Source organism: Python bivittatus, unplaced genomic scaffold (assembly GCF_059951505.1).
Source record: "Python bivittatus isolate LINGU-HERP-01145 unplaced genomic scaffold, Pbiv_v1 ctg000700_np1212, whole genome shotgun sequence".
In the NCBI taxonomy this organism is placed as follows: Eukaryota; Metazoa; Chordata; class Lepidosauria; order Squamata; family Pythonidae; genus Python; species Python bivittatus.
Genome location: NW_028277098.1, coordinates 57,630,723 through 57,647,296, shown reverse-complemented (window position 1 = coordinate 57,647,296; position 16,574 = coordinate 57,630,723). Strand labels below are relative to the sequence as shown.

At 41.5% G+C, this 16,574-nt stretch overlaps 1 protein-coding gene across 1 annotated transcript in view; it reads right to left on the bottom strand.

The window, feature by feature from the left end:
* The window catches only part of HMGA1 (high mobility group AT-hook 1), a 33,192-nt gene extending 18,671 nt beyond the window's left edge, over positions 1 to 14,521 (bottom strand). The window contains exon 1 of the mRNA XM_088154180.1: positions 14,132 to 14,521. The gene's annotated coding sequence lies outside the window, so the exon portion shown is untranslated. The remainder of the gene's footprint in view (positions 1 to 14,131) is intronic.
* Positions 14,522 to 16,574: the final 2,053 nt, after the last annotated feature.

Sequence of the window (16,574 nt, the reverse complement as noted above, 5' to 3'; positions counted from 1 at the left end):
AAAATTATGAAAGCTTTTATAAGATGACCAAATGAGATTTTTGGACTTGGAATCAGCTGCCAGCAGGATGTAGATATTTCTAGGAACAATGTTTAAAAATAAAGATATACCCCAGACAGATTTATGAACTTTGAACACAGAGACCTACTAGTTTTTTTTTTTTTTTACAAATATATATATTGACTCATGCTCAATTATGGAAGTGACTCATAAGTTTAAAAAAATCTGCATTTTTAAAACAGACGGACACCTATAAATAGTCTTGAGAAATCTAAATATTTAAATATGATCGTGCTTACTACAGAGTAAAACCTACTGAATTTAGTGTGATTTACTTTGGAATAAACTCATTAAAGATTGCACTATAAGTAGCCTTTCAGGAACTGCTATGAAAATACGGTCCCTATGTCACAGGTTTCAGTGAGGATTGAAGGTGGCCAATCTTTTTCAGTCCTGGTATCAACCTTGCTCTTTCTGCACAGGCTTGGTGCTACATGAGGCATGGTCAGTAATGCTGTTGTATCACTGGAAAGTGCACAGCCAGAATTTTCAAACCCATATTTTGGGGGTTTAGTAGGGTTAAAAAAGAAACACCCCTGGGTTGGTAGGGGGATGTTTGATGGGCAGGAGCAGATGGAGCAATCCCTAGTTAGAGGAGTGGAGAGACTGGAGCTGGGTAGCAATGAATACTCTGAGGGAGCTTTGCTGTTGTTGTTGTTTAGTCGTTAAGTCGTGTCCGACTCTTCATGACCCCATGAACCATATTGCACCAGGCCTTCCTGTCCTTCACTGCCTCCCTGAGTTTGCTCAGTTTCATGCTCATTGCTTCAGTGATGCTATCTAACCATCTCATCCTCTGCCGTCCTCTTCTCCTTTTGCCTTCAATCTTTCCCAGCATCAGGGTCTTCTCCAAAGAGATCTCTCTTCGCATTAGGTGACCAAAGTATCTGAGCTTGAGCTTCATTATCGATCCTTCCAATGAGCAATCGGGGTTGATTTCCTTTAAGATTGACTGGTTTGACCCCCTAGCAGTCTAGGGGACTCTCAAGAGTCTTCTCCAGCACCACAGTTCAAAGGCATCAATTCTTCGGCGCTCAGCCTTCTTTATGGTCCAGCTCTCACAGCCATACATTACTATGGGGAAAACCACAGCTTTCATTATGCAGATCTTTATCGGCAAGGTGATGTCTCTGCTTTTTAATATGCTATCTAGGCTTGCTATAGCTTTCCTCCCAAGGAGCAAGCGTCTTTTAATTTCATGGCTGCAGTCTCCGTCTGCGGTGATCTCGGAGCCCAAATAAATGAAGTCTGTTACTGCTTCCATTTCTACCCCTTCTATTTGCCAGGAATTGATGGGTCCAGATGCCATGATCTTAGTTTTTTTAATGTTGAGTTTCAAGCCAGCTTTTGCACTCTCCTCTTTCACCCTCATCAAGAGGCTCTTGAGTTCTTCTTCACTTTCTGCCATTAGGGTGGTATCGTCTGCATATCTGAGGCTGTTGATGATTCTCCCTGTAATCTTAATTCCGGCTTGTGATTCTTCCAGCCTGGCATTTCTCATGATGTACTCTGCATATAGGTTAAATAAACAGGGTGACAGTATACAGCCTTGTTGTACACCTTTCCCTATTTTGAACCAATCGGTTGTTCCATGAACGGTTCTAACTGTTGCTTCTTGGCCCGCATACAGATTTCTCAGGAGACAGGTAAGGTGGTCTGGTACCCCCATCTCTTTAAGAATTTGCCAGAGTTTGTTGTGATCCACACAATCAAAGGCTTTTGCATAGTCAATGAAGCAGTAGATATTTTTCTGGAACTCTCGTACTTTCTCCATGATCCAGCGAATGTTGGCGATTTGATCTCTAGTTCCTCTGCCTCTTTGAAACCCAGCTTGTATATCTGGTAGTTCTCGGTTCATGTACTGCTGAAGCCTAGCTTGTAGGATTTTGAGCATAACCTTGCTAGCATGTGAAATGAGTGCAATTGTGCGACAGTTTGAGCATTCTTTGGCATTGCCCTTCTTTGGAATTGGAACATAAACTGACCTTTTCCAATCCCGTGGCCACTGTTGCGTTTTCCAAACTTGCTGGCATATTGAGTGCAGCACTTTAACAGCATCGTCTTTTAGTATTTTAAATAACTCAGCTGGAATACTGTCATCTCCACTAGCTTTGTTGTTAGCAATGCTTCCTAAGGCCCACTTGACTTCACTCTCTAGGATGTCTGGCTCAAGGTCAGTGATCACACCAGCGTGGACATCAGGGACATTAAGATCTTTCTTGTATAGTTCTTCTGTGTATTCTTGCCACCTCTTCTTAATCTCTTCTGCTTCTGTTAGGTCCCTGCCTTTTTTGTCCTTTATCATGCCCATCTTTGCACTAAACATTCCTTTCATATCTCCAATTTTCTTGTACAGATCTCTAGTCTTCCCCATTCTATTGTTTTCCTCCATTTCTTGGCATTGTTCATTTAAGACGGCCTTCTTATCTCTCCTTGCTATTCTCTGGAAATCTGCATTCGGTTGCTTATATCTTTCCCTTTCACCCTTGCTTTTCGCATTCCTTCTTTCCACAGCTATTTGTAAAGCCTCATCAGACAGCCATTTTGCTTTCTTGCATTTCTTTTTCTTTGGGATGGTTTTAGTTGCTGCCTCCTGTACAATGTTACGGACCTCTGTCCATAGTTCTTCAGGCACTCTGTCTACCAAACCTAATCCTCTAAATCTATTCATCACCTTCACTGTGTACTCACAAGGAATATGATCTAAGTCATACCTGAGTGGTCTAGTGGTTTTCCCTACATTCTTCAATTTAAGCCTAAATTTTGCAGTAAGAAGCTCATGATCTGAGCCACAGTCAGCTCCTGGTCTTGTTTTTGATGTCTGTATAGAGCTTCTCCATCTTTGGCTGCAAAGTATATAATCAATCTGGTTTCGGTATTGACCATCTGGTGATGTCCATGTGTAGAGTCGTCTCTTGTGTTGTTGGAAAAGCATGTTTGCTATGACTAGCTTGTTCTCTTGACAGAACTCTATTAGCCTTTGCCCTGCTTCATTTTGTACTCCAAGGCCAAACTTGCCTGTTATTCCGATTACTCCTTGACTTCCTACTTTAGCATTCCAATCCCCTATGATGAAAAGGACATCTTTTTTTGGTGCTAGTTCTAGAAGGTGTTGTAGGTCTTCATAGAAGCGGTCAACTTCAGCTTCTTCAGCATCAGTGGTTGGGGCATAGACTTGGATGACTGTGATCTTGAATGGTTTGCCTTGGATACGCACTGAGATCATTCTGTCGTTTTTGAGGTTGTACCCCATTACTGCCTTTCCCACTCTCTTATTGACTATGAGTGCAACTCCATTTCTTCTAAGGGTTTCTTGCCCACAGTAGTAGATATAATGGTCACCCGAATTAAATTCACCCATTCCCGTCCATTTCCGTTCGCTGATTCCCAAGATGTCGATGTTCAATCTTGTCATCTCATGTTTGACCACATCCAGCTTGCCTTGGTTCATAGATCTTACATTCTAGGTACCTATACAATATTGTTCTTTACAGCATCGGACCTTCTTTTCGCTTCCAGACACATCCACAGCTGAACGTCCTTTTGGCTTTGGCTCAGCCGCTTCACTCTTTCTGGAGCTACTTGGAATTGCCCTCCGCTCTTCCCCAGTAGCATATTGGACACCTTCCGACCTGAGGGGCTCATCTTCCGGCGTCATATCTTTTAGCCTTTTAACATTGTCCATGGGGTTTTCTTGGCAAGGATACTGGAGTGGGTTGCCATTTCCTTCTCCAGTGGACCACATTTTGTCAGAACTCTCTGTCATGACCTGTCATTCAGGTGGTGACGGGCATAGGATGTTTTGATGGGAGACAGAGGGCAAGCTGTTCCGGGGAAGATGTTCCTGGTGTCTTGTGCTGTTGTCATGTTCTGGCCCTCCGTACTCAGGCCCAGGTCCTGGGCAGCGGATCTAGAGGCCTGGACCTTTGGCTGCTGCTGATTAATGCCAGGTCGGTTAATAATAAAGCTCCCCTTATTTGTGACCTTATCAGGGATGAGCAGGCTGACCTGGCATGTATTATCAAGACCTGGCTGGGGCCGGAAGGGGGGGGGGTCCCCCTTTCTGAATTGTGCCCAACTGAGTTTTGGGTATGGCACCAGCTGAGGCTCCAGGGCCGGGGAGGGGGTGTAGCAGTTGTCACCCAAAAATCTGTTTGTCTTCAGGGGCACTGCTCTCCAAGTTGCTGTTTGTGAGACCCTGTTTTTGAAGACAGGCTTGCGGGATCCAGTTGGGATTGTTGCTACTGTACCAGCCTCCCTGCTGCATAGCAACCTCCCTGCCTGAGCTTCTGGAGGCCATCTTGGGGTTGGCTTTGGAGTTCTCCAGGCTTATGGTCTTGGGGAACTTTGACTTGCCGTTCCTTGGGCCGGCCTCGAAAGCAGCTCCGGAGTTCATGGCCGCCATGGTGGCCATGGGCCTATCCCAGGTCATTTATGGCCCGACTTGAAACAGTGGTCACATATGGTTTTCTTATTCTTGTCGGAGCAGTGGTAATGTGATCTGATGGGGGAGCTATCCTTGTCCCCTTTGTCATGGTCAGATCACACCCTGATGACTTTGAGATTCTCTTATGCTGCCCCCTCTGCAGGGAGGCAGGAGCTATTAGATTGGTCTGCCACAGCGACTGATAGACCCGGTGGGGTTCCAAAGGGAACTAGGGGTTGTCCCTGAGGTTCTACTGCACAGTCCTGCTGAGGCACTGGCCGCTGCCTGGAATAGGAAGGCAGCTGAGGCCTTAAATAGGATCGTGCCTGTGCGATCCCTCTTGGCCCATCATTCCTGTCACTCTCCATGGTTTACAGAGGAGTTGAGGGAATTGAAAGGATCACGAGACATTTAGAGCACTGCTGGAGAAAGATGAGGGACAAATCTGATTGGACACAAGTTAGAGCGCTATTAAGGCCTACCTTGTGATGATAAGAGCAGTGAAATGCCATTATTTCTCTGCTCTTATTGTTTCTGCAGAGTGCCACCTGGCAGCCCTGTTTAAGGTTACCTGGACCCTCCTGGGCAAGGGGGGCTTGGAGGTTTGCCTTCAGGGCCGTGTAGCAGAATTTGTTGAACGTCTAGTGGATTCATTCCAAGTTGAAGGCCAAGTGTGGTGCAGGTCCTTTGGAGATGCCTGTGGAGCAGACTTGCCCAGATATCAGAATGGTCTGATCCTGTTGGGTACGAGGAAGTGGACAGAGTTCTCAGGTCTGGTTGGTCAAGGCCACCCAGGAGGTGACATGTGGGTGGATTTGAGCAATGGTTAATTCACCCTTGAGGGAGGGGGTGTTTCCAGCTCCTTTTAAAGAGGCACTGGTTTGCCCTCTCAAGAAGCTGTCGCTGGACTCCACCATTCTGGACAATTTTCATCCGGTCTCTCACCTCCCATTTTTGGAGAAGGTGGTAGAAAAGGTGGCGGCGCTACAGCTCCAGAGGATCCTGGATGAAACGGATTATCTGGACCCCTTCCAGTTGGGTTTCAGGTCTGGATATGGGACAGAAATGTTATTGGTCGTGCTGTTAGATGATCTCTGGCGGGAGTGGGATGGGGATAGTGCATCCATCCTGTCTCTTCTTGACCTCTCAGTGGCTTTCAATACCATCGACCATGGTATCCTTTTGGGTTGGCTGCAGAAGTTGGGGGTGGGTGGCAGAGTTTTGTGCTGGTTCATCTCCTTCCTCCAAGGCCGGTCCCAATCAGTGTTGATAGGGAGCAAGAGGTCCAGCCCATGGCCCCTGCTTTGTGGGGTGCTGCAGGGCTCAGTGCTCTCCCGGCGCCTTTTTAACATCTACGTGAAGCTGCTGGGTGAGATCACCCATCACCACAGGATGAGGTATCATCAGTATGAGGATGATACTCAATTATACATGTCTGTCCCAGGTGACTTTAGTGATGCTGTGGATGTTCTTTTGTGGTGCCTGGAGGCTGTGGGGGTCTGGATGGGGAACAACAGGCTTCAACTGACCCCTGGTAAGAATGAGTGGATGTGGGTTCGGGGTTCTTCTGTATCTAGGTCTTACCATCTTTGGTTCTGGATGGGATAAGACGGACCTGGTGCATAATCTGGAGTTCCTCCTGGACTCAAGGAGCAGGTGGCAGTCGTGGCTAGGAGGGCCTTTGTTCAACTCCATGTCGTGCACCAGTTGCGCCCTTTCCTGGATTGGGAAGCCCTTCTCTTTATTTTACTCATGCCCTGGTCATCTCCCATATGGAATATTGCAATGTGATATACATGGGGCTACCCTTGAAAAGTATCCGGAAGCTGCAGCTGGTGTAAAATGCTGCTGCACGAGCAGTTATGGGCACCTCTAGGTTGCGCATGTAACACCTCTGCTGCATGAGCTGCATTGGGTGCCAGTTTGTTTTTGGGTCCAATTCATGGTGTTGGCTATCACATTTAAAGCTCTTCATAGCATGGGCCCACGTTACCTGAGGAACCATCTTGTCCCAGTTTGGCCCACCCCACCCATCTGGTAGGAAGGGCATGTTATGGACCCCATCAGCTAAACAATTTAGATTGGTGAAATCTAGGAGTAGAGCCTTTTCTGCCTGCGCCCCCTGGGATAAGATTGGCCTCCACTCTTCTGACCTTCAGGAATAGTGTTGACCTGGCTCTGCCGACTAGCATGGGGATCCAACAGGGGTTCACAGCACTGCGGGTAGTTGGTGGCTTGAGGACACTCTCTCCATCTTTTAACTTTGTATATTTTTGTACAATTTTTATTGTTTTTTATTTGTGAGCCCCCTAGAGTCATTTATACACTGAGATGGGTGGTGTGTACTTTTGATTAATAAAAATAAATAAGATAAAATAAAAATAAGTGTTTCATTCCTTAAATCTCTCAAAATGGGGGGGGGGGGAGGAAAAAGGGGGAAAAAATGGTCCCGTTCAATTTGGGATTGCAAAGGGGTGCTTAGATAGGTACATGCAGCCTATAAGTTCCATGTATACGATACAGATAAATAGATCTACTCACCTAAGGTTAAAAAGCCAGCATCACAAACCACACTCTGAAGCCATCACATAAGATACACCTTCACATAAGTACATATCACACTATTCCCTTTTGGGGTGGGTAAAATTGTGCAAAAAAAGCAAGAAAGAGTAAGCTGAAGAAATTAAACTAAAATGAAATGGAAAAAAAGCACAGCTAAAACTATGTTACACTAACATTATTCACTATACTCAACATTTTTTCCTATCCTTGAAAACCACCCTTGCATGTCCCATACACTGATTCATATATTGCCTTTTGTTCTTCAGATTTCATCAGCTCCCTCCAACCATGACTTTCTTGGTCTTCCCCTTCCTCTCAAGCCATTTGTTCGTTCTTCATATATTTGTTTTGTAATTCGATCCTCATTCACTCTCTGCATGTCCAAACCACTTCAATGTATTTTTTTCATACTGGTCACTCACTTTTGCATTCAATCCACAGTCATTCATCACTCATTCATTCTTGACCCTATCTCTTTTTGGTTTAGCCACATACTTACGTATCCTGTTCCCACTGCATTCAAATGATTTTTATGTTCCTCTTGATATATCCAGCTCTCACTTCCATATTACTAAATGGGCAGAAGCATGCTCTTATACACAGCTATTTTTGCTTCTTTTGGCAAACATTCATTCCTCACCATAGATCATATGCAACCCATTACCTTTCTATTTGCATGTTTTAAAATTTCTCCATTTCCCCATCTTCAATAAGGTACACATCCATTTGCTTTTTTTTTTGTCATGTAACTTACAATCATTTATCCCATTTTCTCTGTAAAAAAACTACTTTTATTTTTGAAATATTAATTTTCAAATCAAAACTCATTGCATTGTACAATTTAGCACTTGTTACAAATCATTCAGTTTCTCAGCCAACAAAGCATTTTCTATGTACAAAAGTATACAAAATTCACATGCTCAACCAACATATCTTTTAACATCACCACAAACATTCCTTCTATGTGTATGCATATACATATTAAACAACTAAGAGACATCACACGTCTTATACCCCCTGCATAATGCTGAAACTCTGATTAAGCATTTTATTTATTCTCACACAGACTTTACTTCAACTGTATAAATGCTCACTGCATTCAACAACCAACTTTCAATACACTCTTGCAAAATATCCCATAATTCAAGCCAATTTACTTTATCATAAGCTTTCTCCAAGCAAACAGACATATACATTTTTTTTCTTTTTCAATAACATACTGAAGAATAAAAAGCTGGGCTGCATATCCCTTGCCCAGCCTAAAACTATACTACACTTCCCACTTCTTTGAATCAGAATTCTGTCAAACCTGTTCCCAGGCCCACTGAACACCCTAATCCTCCTGTAATTTTGGCATTCACTTTTGCTACCTTTCCTTTTCTGTGGGGAACAATAATGGCATTCTTCCAGATATTAGGCACAGGTGCAGGCTTCACACACGTTAAACGCTGCCTAACCACATCCATATTTTAATGTTTCTTTAGTGACACCAGCTATTCTTGCAGTCTTATTAGTCTAAGATTCTCACAGCATGTATTATTTCCATTTCATTAGTGTTTTCTTGGATGCTAAGATATATAATTTCAACTCCAATCTTTGATATATCACTTTCATTCCCATATATACCTCTCTAATACTCTTTCCAACATACCCTCACTTCAGTTTCATCCCAGCAGTCATTCTATGTTCAGTTGTTTCTTTCACTTTTTTCCTTTTTCTTCCATATCCATTTCCCCCCATGATTCTTTGACACTATCAAGAAATAGTCTGCCCATCATTCAGAAGGTCAGCCGTTTGTATACTTTACTCAATCTTTCATTATAAACAATCAAACCAGTCATACTTTTAGATTTATATTCCTTTGCCATATGTATGAATAAACTTAAATCACAAATTCAAAACAGACCTTTTTCTAAGCAGATACTGACTATACAATCACTGTTATCAATTATCCTTGAGTCTCTGAATGGCCTAATCATTTTTTCTGAACTCTCTCATCTCACTCCTACCCATTCATTCATACCATCTAGCAGAATAATTTATTCCACTAGATTGCATTTCGTTCAGAATGTTACATAACTTTACCCCAACTTTACCTATTTTTTCCATTCTCACTAATCATATGTAGCATTCCCTGCTGAGAACAGGGCTTTGGGCAAAGCCAGTCTTACTCCTCAAGAGTAAGAAAGAGGGAAAAATGCTATTTCATGCAAGCAGAGATCTCAATTTTAGAAACTACCTTGCAAATTAACATACTCTTGCCTTCATCCCACGAACTAGAAAGTATATTAGTGTACCGACACACAGGATATGTCAGGAGAATGTCAGGATATATCAACAGAATCAATACAGGATCAACACATGTTCAAGAAATATACTTTTCCCTTCTAAAAACCTGCCAGGATAGACTGAGAAAAGTGCAGAAGGCCGTTAACTTCATAGAGCTGGTACTGGTTTCCTGAACACTGAAAAACCCTCGTGAACATGAAAACTGACTGAAGGTGTAAAAGCAACCATCTTCACCAAGGTATTAAGAAAAACTGAAATCCATATTGAGGCAATATTTTTATCACTCCAAGCTTTTAATTCAAATTTCCATCAGAACAAAAATACAGATGGTAAAAGGAAAAACTATTGGTGTCATCACAATCACATTGAGTCAGGCAGCCTTATAAATCTAGTAAATAAACAAACTTGTAATTCATCATCTACTGGTAGGAATATATTTCTACTTTTGGATCCTCTTGATGTCTAGAAGGAGTGATTGCTTAAAACTGGAACGTGTAGAAATAGTATCTCCTATATATGCTATATGTGTTCTGAAAAACAGATTTGGAGAGGGGAACAGGAAAAGAACTTAAAATAACAGAAATGATGGAATCTCAGAAACAGGACACAAAAGCAATTCAATGGTGAAGCTACCTGAGAAGATAACAGATGATAACTTTATTATGTTGTGAATCTCTTTTTGGAGTTATGAGTATAAACAAGGTTTCCCCAATCTGGTGCTGTCCAGATGTGTTGGAGTACAATTTTAATTTCAGACAGCTTGCCCAGGAATGACAGAAATTGCAGTCTAATACGAAGATTGACATATGGATTGAAGATTCTGCTTGTTCTGAATGAGAAAATCATAGTACATTTATGGTCAAGTGGATACAGTGTATGCATTATAACCCTACTTATATCATATAAATTCAGAAATATTTTGGCCTGTAGCTCTTCTACTTTTAAGGATTATGCTTTATAATAATATCAGAAGTGCAACTATACCAGGTTCTAAACAATAACAAGGGGACATATATAAGCAAATCTCAAGACAAATAAATTGAATAAAAACCTATTTGCAGCAAAAATAATATTAATTTGAACCCTTGGTATTATATCTGAAAGTCTGTTAGATTACAGTGAAACCATGATTTAATGGATCCCATTTTACTGGACTTTCAGCGCAACATACCAGATTGCATCCCTCCAAATAACAGACAAGTCTTTAACATTCAAAGTAGTCTGCATGATTAATATAAATTTACATCATTTCCAGTAGATGATATAAATTTGGATTTAACACATCTGGATATCACAGATACTCTATCCCCTTCAACTGTCTGTTAAAATCAAAGTTTCTGGCTGAAAAAAGGGAGAAGGTTCTATAGGTCCTGAAGTGACACACATTCTGCTCCTTCTTGTCTTCTGAAATTATATTCACAGAGAGTAGATAACAAAACAGCTACTATTTTTATAAGCTATGTATTTGTATATAGATTTGTGTATTGCATGTGTACTTGAGGAAGAAATACAAATCTTATCCAGTAATATTATCAATTATAAACAAGCTGATACAAAATACTGACAGCGAGGAATGTAGTTTAAAGTTCTACTACAGTAGTCTTCAAGCAAGCTTTAGTTCCCCAGCAAAGCTGTATATGCTGCTTAGCATGTCTTAGTCAATCTACTGCTAGCATATGATCTTCCTCTAGCAGTATATAAATCTAGGCTCTTTTTAGGCATTAATTCAATTTAAGCAGTGATGCATCTAAAATTGGACTAAAACTTCTAGACTACAAAGAGACTATGTAACTTTGTTATTATAGCACTTTGACCAATGCAAGGATCCACAGAAGGCCAGTTGGATGAACAAGAGCTGTTGCATATCTAATAGAGAATAATTCTTAGATTTACAATAACAGTTCCCAATTTGGGAAGGGTATCTTCTAAGAGTTATCATTAGAATCACATGGAAAACAATCAATCAAACCTTTGTATTTTACACAGACCATTATTACAAGGTTGTCTTCTATTTCTCTTAGGAATTTGCCATTTTCCATGAACTGTTAGGTCATTTGTCTTATTCAATGACTATGTTCATACAGTACACCAAGCCATGACTTGTTTTAAACAGGATTTGTTGAACAAGCTAGATCTGTTCATCAAGTCATCTGATTTATTTGATTTACACATGTTAAGCCATAAATAATGGTTTATGATTTGTGACATGCTAAAACAAACATTATGGTCATAATGTATGAACTAATGTATTATTCTCTCCCCTTCTCCCTCCTCAAATCTCAGGATTCCTGGAGATGATGAGTTTTGCCAAGGCTATAAACACTTAAGGGCAACTTACATCCTTTGCAGGTACTAGCTACCACTGATGGAGAAGGCAGCGAAGAGCAAGAATCATCCCCACCTGCCTTCCTCACCAATATAGACAAACAATTGATTCAGATTTTGGAAATAATAAGTATTACCCCAACATGGAGAAACCAAGAAAACCAACACTATGCTACAACAGTGAAAATCAATCTCCAGTTTTAAAGTCAGTACTGAATGCAGGAAAGTAAACCATCCTGTTTCCACATCCTAAAATAGTGAGTGCAGGAATGAATGAGAATCTGTGGATACATTTCTCTGTGTGGGAAAAAGGAAAATGTTTTTAAGAGTACTGGCTGAAGAAATGATTACGCAGCACCCCTCCCCTCATCACCACCCATTTATTCTAGGCAGCTATGAGGGCCAAAGAGATCATCCATTCCTCAAAATGAAGTTGAATGCCAGCAGTCACAACCTGTCACCCTTAGAAACAGCACTCCTCTGGGTTTTTTCCCCCCAAATACAGAAATCTGCCAACTCTTCTTCCAGGTTCCCACACCCCTGGATGTGCTAATAGTCTGTTTGCGCCACAACTGTTTGCTTTTATCTGATTAATAACAAATTAAATTTTGAAAGACAACAGGTTGCTTAATCCAAGATGGCTGGCCTAAATCCAAGCATTACAGTGTCCTCCCAGGAGCTGGGGTACCTTCTGGGCAAAGGGGCGGGTTTCCTTATAATATGCTGGGGAAAACACACAAACACCAAATCAAGAACTTGAAGGGCCTCTTTGAAAATAGGGCTGGCTTTGGAGATCCCTTAATGGAGCATTCCAGGGGGATTCTTTTGAAGCCCTAGAAGATGGGCTATTAAAGGCAGCCAGCCCCACTTGAAGGGTACATAATAAAAGGAAGCGATAAGGAAGGCCGGAAGGCCACACAGGAAGGTTAACAGAATGGGAGACTTTTGAAGAGCTCTGTCCTGCAGGGCACAAATGTTCAGTCCCATAAGGCCTTGATTTCAGGGAGGAAGTATGATCCTCTTTGTCAAGAGGAAGAAGTGGTAAATGACTTTTTTTGAAGTTAGCAAGAAGCTTTATGTAACAGAATATTGATGGGGAAAGTTACATAGTCTCCCATCTCCTCTTTTTCCACTTAAGTCAACCCCCTTGATCAATGGAAAGAGGAAATACCCAAACCTTCTCTTCCAACCATCAGTTAATAACAACATTGAGGTATCTTCTCCAAGACATTTCCCCAACTGTTAAGTCCAATTTTATCAACATCAGTTAGCCAAGCACCAGTAATGAGCTGGCTAGGCGCACTACTTTCATGTCTGAATGTATTTTTGATTTAAGTTTTCTAGTATTTGCAAATCGAGCAACTCACTAAATCAAGACTTGGTGCTGGAGCTGCCTAATCAGAGCTTTCAATGAAGAAACAAAAACGTTCAAAATCAGTAGCAGCAGCTTACTGAAATCAGACACACGTATTTTGGGCACGAGTGTGGGACCCCCCAAAAGAGCCAAAGCCATTGCTCAAGAAATGTAAGCCAAAAACTATTCATAGGTTTTACAATGCTTGCAAATAAATACATGAATAAAGTAAATCCGTCCAACTGAAATACTAGTCAAACCTACCAATCTTTCAACACCTGAAAAGCTATAGCTCAGATTATACCAATTTTCTTTAAAAGAAAACGAAAGCTCTGGCATCTTCCCCTTTAAAAGAGCGGAAGGGGGTGTTTCTAGAAAGCCCAATGCACCTGCTATTTGCACACACACAAAAATTTTTTTCCAGATCTGCATGTCTATTGGAAGAAACATACTGAAAAAAATTAATAAGCGGACGAAAGTAATGTCGCGCGATTTGAAAATGAACACAGCCCCGGCGTGCATGTATTTGTAAGAGAAAGAGAAGGGGGGCAGGGAAACCCGAAACACCAGCCGCCGGAGCCCCAACGTTATTGGAGTATCGCAGATAGGAGCAAGTTGCAATAAGCAGAGCAATTCTAACCTCTACCTCCTCTCTTCCGGCGTTAAAAAAAAAGAAAAAGAAAAAAGGGAGGCATGAAGAGGAATTCTAACCACTGGACCCGTGACCTGCTGTAAAAATATGTCCATCAATTTTCCCACCCTGAAGAAAACCCGGATCAAGTGCATTAGAATTTAACATTAAAGGCGAAGTGCTTGAGAAAAATCCTACCTACCCTAGCTACAAATTACAAGGCCACTCTGCCTTTCCCAGTCCAGTGAGCTTTGCCAAGACACCCCCCCCAGCACACACAACCCTTCTCTACTTGCGTGCACGCTGAGAATAAAAGGCAGGAGAGTATTTTATTCCGCATGCCTTACTTGCTTCCTATTGTAAATTCCGAGCACAGATATATTTTTTTGCAAACTGAAAATGACTTTGCAAAATCTGTTTCTAAATTCTGCAAACGTTAAATAAAATTAACGCAAACTTTTTTTTTTAGAAATCACAAACTTACAATTACTCTTATTCGCGAATCTGTATACGTTTTTCCTTGTGTGTTGTGGTGAAATGAAAATAATCCCCCCTTCTGGTTGCTGATGGTTGCAATTGCAGATCTGAAGCAGAAGGCAGAGAGACTTGCAGTGGAAAAAAAGAGAGAGAAAGAGCGTACAAGCACACAGGCCCCCTCTTATTTATATAAATTTAAAAAAATGTTCCAAGAGGAAGGAAGCTGGGTCAAAATCATTTGCAGAATTAAAAAAGTAGGAGAAAAAAAGCCTCCTCTAAATCTTACTGGAGAGAATCCAGAAGCTAAAAATAGCAAAATCACACTCCAAATTAAATAAGGGCAGGCTGACTGGCTAAGGGGAGCTTAGCCCTTCCAGTGGAAGAGAGAAAGAGGGGGAGGGAGGGTAAAGGGGAAGGAGGCGGAGCCATTCAGCGTCTGCATCATCACCTGTGGGTGGAGGAAATATAAAAGAAAGCAGCAAGGGTGATTTTAAAAGGCTGCTTGAGGGCTCGCGGAAAAAAAAAGCGGCGGCTGCGCCGAACTGCGAAGAACAAAAGGAAAACAACGGCAGGAGCGCTACCGCCGCTGCTGTCTCTCCTCGCGCCAAAAGATGGGGAAGAAATGGGAGGGAGCTCTTTGCAAAACTTTAAAAAACAGGATCACTCCCGGCTTGCTTTGTTTCTTCGTTTAAGGAAGGTGGGGGGGGGGACCTAAGTTTCCTGATTTGAGAAGCTCATGACCCTAATAGGGCTGAAGCTGATTAGTGTTAGTTTTTGGAGTATAATTTGGGGTCGGCCCAAATCTAGCTGAGACTGCCACACGATGTATGTATATTATTGGCTATTGGTGTGTAAAGGTTTATTTAGGGATCAAAAGTCCTGGGTCCCTTCTTTGTAAATCTGGCCTGGGATTATTGACCATGGAAATATATAACATGGGGTAACTCCACGTTTATTTGGGGATGTTGAGATAACTATAATCTCCCCCCCCCCCGGGCTTCTGATGCATCTTTTCTTTTAAATAAGAAATTGAGAGGCAGTAACTACAGTACTCTCTGTAGATCCGAAGAGTGTGTTCACTGCAGGCTCCCAGAGAAGAAAATTACAGACTTCCAAGAGTCTTACCTTTCAGTTTACTGGCTTTAAAAATACTTCCTGCATTTGATTTTCACATTTCTGGGTCCTAAGTCTCCACCTGGTGCCATCATTCTCAGGCATAAGAGGTGCTGTAAGCAGTTACTCAGTTTAATAAAGATCTCTATCCTGCTTACCACACATGTCTGAACCTATTTTGACTTGTAAAGTACCTAAAACCTATCCTTGTGAAGAGATCACCCCTTGTGTGATACATCTGCAAGGAAATAGCATGATTAAACTCTGATGCCTACGAACACCTCCTTTGGTGCCTGCTGTGCTGTTAATAATTTTTTTTTTTGGTTTTGGTTTTAATATTTTTTTTTTTAATGAGAAGCTGGCCCACTGTAGAGCAAAACACTATTCTGACGTTTTATTTCCAGGAATAACTTTAGACCTTTATAAGCTTTCTTAGAAGATAAAATGATGGATGGCTAACTGCACCCCAGGGTGTTGGTAGGGAGTGTAGTGGGGAGCAATAAGGCTACTGTTTGTTGAATGAATGTTTTGTAATGGACTGGCCCTGATGTCAGCCATTTTGAGAGAGCACTACCACAGGCTTGGAAAATTCCAAGTGCGCCCACCAGCCCCTGCTCTGTAGTATTGTATAAAGTGCATGCTTCTTTGTCATTATGAAATGGGCAATAAGAACCCTTAATTTTGCCTGGATCATGCTTTCCTTGGGGGTTCCTTTATCAAGGTTTTATATTCCATTTTTCCAATAAAAATAAAGCTTATGTTTTATCAAGCCTGCCTTCTTCATACATACAGGACTTGAAGAGAGTGTAGGTCAATTTAAGAATACCGACACACGGGAGAAAGAATTATATTCTTATTGCTCCTTTACATGATCATAAATGAAACCCTTGATGACATATGTGTTTTCATAATTTATACCTGCAGACAAACGTTATATACTGGAAACTGCATTAAATACAGTGAAGGTAATTCACAAGTATAGGGGCCACCCTAACCCTTCAGGTTTTATGAAGATATCGGGGAAAAAAGGAAAGCAAGAACTTTCTTGATCCGCTAAAGAGAGGACAAGAACTGGGAATTTAAATCAGATTTTTTCCCTTGGTTTTCTTACAAATAAAAGGCAACCATTTTATTAGGAGTACATACATGTTTTGTTTTCATGCTAGAGGCTACACTTAGCTTTTGAATGCTAAATACTCCAGAAATGTGCATGGGCCTGAGTACTTAGGTTTTAAATGATAGTTAACAGGATTATCACTCCATATATATTTCATTACTTTCGTATTCTGTAATATTCAGATGTACAGGTCAACTGAACCCTTTGGACTAACCTGAAG